Consider the following 6,836-nt stretch of genomic DNA (forward strand, 5'->3'; position numbering starts at 1 on the left):
TTCTCAAGAGTCATTGCACTTTTTTTCTTTCGCCCTTATTGTTTTCAGACTTATACAGGGAGGAATTAAACTAAGTTCTTTTTTTAATTAAAATCTGATGGAGATATGCAGATCAATGCTACCATTTTTCAAGTTCAATATTTTGGTCAAATTCTCAAACAATGTTTCATCTTCATCGTGCCAACAAGGATGAAATTGCAAACATCGGCTAAGATTGACCCACGCTCTCCTGTTGTCCAGGCGATCGTCTTGACCAGTACAACACCGTGGCAGGTCCTTTTAGGTCCTTCGTAGGTCCCCCTTTCAAGGAACATTCTGACCCCACCCTGTATATGAACATGTTTCCTGAATTTGATGAACTTGTGGCGCTCACAACAACACTCAACACAAATAAAATCTTACATAGAAAACGCAGGTTCTCGTTTCTCCACAATTTCCATCTCCGCTCTCCTGTTGTCCAGGCGAGCGTCTTGACCACTACACAACCAAGGTAACATACTGCTTGAATAGGACTAAAGAGTACCTTTACCCCAGTAGTAGGCTACTAAAGTAGAAAATGCTACCATTTTTCTACTTCAATATTTTGGTCAAATTCTCAAACAATGTTTCATCTTCATCGTGTCAAGGATAAAATTGCAAACATCGGCTAAGATTGACCCACGCTCTCCTGTTGTCCAGGCGATCGTCTTGACCGGTACAACACCGTGGCAGGTCCTCTTAGGTCCTTCCTAGGTCCCCCTTTCAAGGAACATTCTGACCCCACCCTGTATATTAACATGTTTCCTGACTTTGATGAACTCATTAAGGTTCTGTCTATTGCCAAAAGGTACTTGGGATATAAATGCACATGATTGTATTAGGTATTTACCTTGTTCAATGAGCGACAATGAGTTGAAATTGCTTCCTTGGAGTATGTGAAATGGGGGTATAACTACCCATTTTAGGTGCATTGTCGGTTCGTTTACTCAAGGGTTACTGGCTGGTCATTTACCTAGTCTTTGGATATGAGATGTTTTGATTTCTAGTATAACTTGGTTTTGGGCTAATGTACAAGTCAAATAACCGTAAATAACGAGATTAAGGAGCGCGGTAGCATAATCGCGAAATCCGCGAACATAATCGCGAAATCCGCGAACATAATCGCGAAACCCGCGAACATAATCGCCAAAAATCGTTAAAATAATCGTTGTCCATCGGCATTACCTAGTTCCAGTTGATGTCGATTGACTTCCCAGAATCAACGAAAACTTACACTCTTATTTCGATTGGACATACCCTCCGCAAGACATCCATGGAAACACCTAACAAAAAAGCTACTGAAGGTCCCCCGGATCTTCGAGCTCAGTTAGGAATCAGGTTAACTCCATACACAAAAAGCCCATTCTGAGGCTTAGGTGTAGGGGCAAACAGCCCCAAAAGATGGGTTAAGCTTATACGAATCTTCTGATATTCTCGTGCTGACCCAGCACCTAAATGGGAAGTATTGTGTCTCTTATCTCACATCTGATGAGGGACATACTACGGGATGGGCCTGCTACGACACAGACCACACGAGACTAAAAACCCATCGAATTTCTGGGTATTTACTACACCGATTATCTTGTGGCCAGTAGATGCCAAAACAAAAATCCCGGAAGGATCTCTTCAGGAACACAAGAAGTGACAAAAGGACGTTTGTTTGTTTGTTTTTTGTTTACACCAAACAATTCTATTTGTGGCCAATTGTTTCTTTTGTGTTCTGCCTTTAACCCATTTCTCTCTCTCACGCTTTCACCGTCAGAAAGGTATGGGAAGAGAAATGCGTCGACTTTTGGTTCTTGGTTCATTGACCATGTTTGAGCACAAAGGACGAAAAAGGTTTGGAAGTATCAATTTTTTGTTCTCGTACAAAAACACATTCTCAAGAGTCATTGCACTTTTTTTCTTTCGCCCTTATTGTTTTCAGACTTATACAGGGAGGAATTAAACTAAGTTCTTTTTTTTTATTAAAATCTGATGGAGATATGCAGATCTTTCATGTAGCTCTGTCACTGGGGATCTGACGGCCCCTGCTTACCAGACGCGACTCTTGATACATCACCTAGGCAGTATACTGAATAGCCTAAAGAGTCCCTTTAGGTAGACTACCATACTGTGGTCAAATTCGCAAATGATATTGAGGATAAATTTCCATACCTTGGTTAGGATTGAACCTACGCCCTCCTGTTTACCAGGCGAGCGTCTTGACCACTATACCTCCTAGGCAGTATACTGAATAAGCCAAAGAGTCCCTTTACCTCAACAGTAGGCTATCATACTGTGGTCAGATTCTCAGAAAATATCAATGATAAAATGCCATACCTCGGCTAGGCTGAGCAATTTGATTGGTTAACTTAATCCAATACTGTGGTCCCGGCCTTGGACTCTTTGACAAACCAATACAGTTTTAACTCAGTCAAAATAATACCTACCTGTGGGGGATCTCATCAGTCCACTACTAAATTAAATAAGTTTGTATGTAAATGTCAATGAAAGTGTGATCGGAAATTTGTCTAAAATCTGACCACACGCTAACATCCGATACCACACTCGAAAAGATGAATGAAATCCAAAGCACACTATATACTAGTATGTATAGGAATTAGGTACATGTACATATGTATACCTATGTATAATTACATAATTATGTACTATGTAGAATTAGAATATCCGTACCCTTGGACGGAACGACCTAAGATTTGATGACGAAAATATCAGAGACTTCTCCAAATCAGACCAGAGGTATGTAGATTTAGAACATTTCTTCAGATCTAAAACAACTAATACCACACTCGAAAAGATGAATGAAATCCAAAGCACACTATATAAATATATACTAGTATGTATAGGTATTAGGTACATGTACATATGCATACCTATGTATAATTACATAATTATGTACTATGTAGAATTAGAATATCTGTACCCTTGGACGGAACGACCAAGATTTGATGACGAAAATATCAGAGACTTCTCCAAATCAGACCAGAGGTATGTAGATTTAGAACATTTCTTCAGATCTAAAACAACTTCAGCCCAATTACTAGCGACAGAGGAAGTGTCAGGGAAATAAATTGGTCTCTGATAGCGGTGGGTGGTCAACCCTTTGGCTCCGAAATCTCCACACCGGAGATACGAATCATCTGGTGTTTATTTAATTGTTGGTGTCCGAAGTGTTGGTTGGAACTGGACTATGGGCTAACCCTTATAAGTCCAGGTTGTTTCCGGAACGGCTGGCTTGCTCCTATCCTGTCTTCCTCCTCTCTTCGCTTGCGGGATAGCAAGACTTAAGAAGTTACATTTCTTTCTATCACACCTCTTTTCCGGCGCGAACGGCATTATTTATTAACATGTTAAAGCGCCTTATCAAAAATCGAAACAACGCGAGATTGAGGACATCAACGGGCTGAAATTCCCTACTTGGGCTTTCTGAATTCTCATTCTGATTTAGGTATTTGATTTTTATTACGAGGATGTATCAATAGTAAATGTATCAATTCTTCTGTCCATGACTGAGATCTATCAGACTCCAACAACCTGGATGATCAGAAATAATGGCAACTTAAAAATTTGAGAAATTGTGTGTGTGTGTGTGTGTTTTTTTTTTTTTTTTTTAGATAGGATAAGTGACAAAAAAAAGCGGGCCTTTAAGGATCTCTTTCTTTCGATCAATGTTTATTACGGTTTACATCTATCTGTTTACGTAATGGTCAAACACCGTTCAAATTGAAATCATTACATCAATGATTGATCCCATGACTCAATATCCGAAGAACCGTTATAGGATGGGAGAGTTTTGATTGTTTATTCTCGATTAAGTGCATTATGATGACGGATAATTCGGCCTTTTCTTCGGGATGGGAGAGTTTTGATTGTTTATTTTCGATTAAGTGCATTATGATGACGGATAATTCGGCCTTTTCTTCCTTCTTTTACATACGGTTTTCGGTGTTGTTGACCCTTGGGTAGATTTACGACGATTCTAATCTGAAGAACAGGTCCGAAAATGTCCGAATAGGTTTATGTGTATGCTTGGGATTCTAGAAAAAGTGTCATCCGTATTTTGATAGGGTCCTACTCGTATAACCTAAGAGTGTTGCATGTTTTTTCTTCTTCTTCTAATTTTTCCCATTTGAGTGAGTACCTACCTATACATTTTCATACAACATACTTCCTCTACAGAAACTAAAAAACTCATTAAGGTTACCTGTCTATTGCCAAAAGGTACTTGGGATATAAATGCACATGATTGTATTAGGTATTTAATTGTTCAATGAGCGACAATGAGTCGAAATTGCTTCCTTGGAGTATGTGATATGGGGGTATAACTACCCATTTTAGGTGCATTGTCGGTTCGTTTACTCAAGGGTTACTGGCTGGTCATTTACCTAGTCTTTGGATATGAGATGTTTCGATTATTTCTAATAACTTGGTTTTGGGCTAATGGGTTAAGTTTCAAGTCAAATAACTATTACCGTAGGTACGATGCGTGTGCTCTTGATGAAGAAGTCAAAGGTTCAAACCCCAATCAGAGTATAATTTCACAATGTATTAAGCTGTGTTGATGTCGATCGATGTCGACTGACACGTCCACACTGCCTCGACAACACAGATTCACCTCGTCGATCGACGGCTGTCGACTATGTGTGGACACAGTTTTGCAAATAACCATGTGAATGAAAAATGCAATAACTACTAATTTTCCCCGAGGCAGAATGTTTCAAGTTGGTCATTGGACACCTAAATAGCCTAAAAAAGTCCAATAACATCTGTTGCCCGTAGCCACATCTATGTATTATAGCCACTCGTCTTAGGTCAAGTATGTTTATCGATGGCCCATAGGTAGATACAGCTATTGGTAACTATTGACTACACTGAGAATTCTGGATTAGCAGAGAAGAAGCTGTTAATGAAACCACAAAAACACAAATGTGAAAAAAAAGGCCAAGTTCCTATCCAAAAATGTCGGCCTATAAAAGTGGTGAGATCAGAAAATAAAGGCGAAGACAGGATAGGAGAAAGCCACCCGTTCCGAGAACGAACATTATCAGTTCAGTATAAAAACCGCCCCGGGCGGGAATCGAACGCTTACAAGGCAGACGCACTACCAACCAAACTAACCAGGCTGGCGAAATTGTGGGATTAAAGCCTACGGCTCGCCGTTTTCCATACATCTACGCCTACTTACCATAACGTTACGTCCATAGTCCATATAATTGAAGATAACGACTAAAATGAATTATTCGGCACTCTGGAAGTTTGGACGCTTCCGTAGTCTCCAAAACATGATTAACCGAACGAAAAATAATTGGCAAACGCCTTCGTCAAAAAATAGGAATCCATTATTTTTATTCACACACTCGAAATATTTCTTCTCGGAAATCAAATTATTTCCATTCAAAAAATCAAAACAAACGTCAATAAACAAACATATATACCAGGGTTGTCCAACCTTAGGGCACCCGAGGGCCGCAAGAGACCAAGGTAGAGAGTTGGCGGGCCGCAAAAACAACTCACGGGGGGGGGGATAGCCTGGGGTAATGTAATTATAATATAATTTTATTATGAAAACTTACCACATGATGACATTAGTGCGATTTCTGTGGACACTCTGCAGCTGACACAAGTGCGTGAATATCGACATTCACGTCTTCGGTACCGTAACCTGGGGCTAGATTACTCCATGGAGATAACTTTACTCCAAAACACAGTCTAAGATTCGTCGAAATATAACAGACAAATGGAAAAAGCCATTTGAACGGGGCCTAGTTCATTAAACAGCTGATTCTGTTTTGAATATATTGGCGGCATTTTTCAAATTGTTTTGTTATTGAAAAAATTGTGTTTTCTATCATTTGTGAAGCAACCTCTGAGATGACAATTTGACTGTACTTTTTATCGTAGAAAATTTGTACTGTTGAGGAAAACCCAATGTGTTAAAGGTAAGAAACTATACATTTTTGGAATTGTTGTTGAGTTCTTATTCTAATTTTGTTCAGTTTTTTGTTGTATCCCTTTTCGTTTTCTTTTTATTCATCAAAATGTAAGACCATGTCAAATTTCATCAAAAATGGGGTATCTTTACGCCATGGAGACAAGTAGCCCCATGGTTTTGAAATCTTACAAGCATGTAAGAAGTGTGCAATTATCATTGGCGTAAAGTAGTACCCAAGAAGTGTTCATTTTTTATTTTTATACCTACCTACCTACATTGTTCCTAAAATAAAGTTTTTATATTTCCATACAAACACTGTGTTTTTAACATTTTTCTAAAATATTGAATCTTCCAGGATTAAAATAAAAAGAAAAAATAGAACCACTCAACCGATTTTGATGAATTATACCTCAAAAGAAAGAAGAGAAAACGTACTTCTTATGTAGGTCAAGGTTTAACCAATGGGCCTTTTCAGGCCTTTGCGCAAAGGCCTTGAAAATTTTCATACAACCACTGCGTTTTTAACATTTTTCTAAAATATTGAATCTTCCAGGATTAAAATAAAAAGAAAAAATAGAACCACTCAACCGATTTTGATGAATTATACCTCAAAAGAAAGAAGAGAAAACGTACTTCTTATGTAGGTCAAGGTTTAACCAATGGGCCTTTTCAGGCCTTTGCGCAAAGGCCTTGAAAATTTTCATACAACCACTGCGTTTTTAACATTTTTCTAAAATATTGAATCTTCCAGGATTAAAATAAAAAGAAAAAATAGAACCACTCAACCGATTTTGATGAATTATACCTCAAAAGAAAGAAGAGAAAACGTACTTCTTATGTAGGTCAAGGTTTAACCAATGGGCCTTTTCAGGCCTTTGCGCAA

Source organism: Diaphorina citri, unplaced genomic scaffold (assembly GCF_000475195.1).
Source record: "Diaphorina citri unplaced genomic scaffold, Diaci psyllid genome assembly version 1.1 scaffold2615, whole genome shotgun sequence".
Classification (NCBI taxonomy): domain Eukaryota; kingdom Metazoa; phylum Arthropoda; class Insecta; order Hemiptera; family Psyllidae; genus Diaphorina; species Diaphorina citri.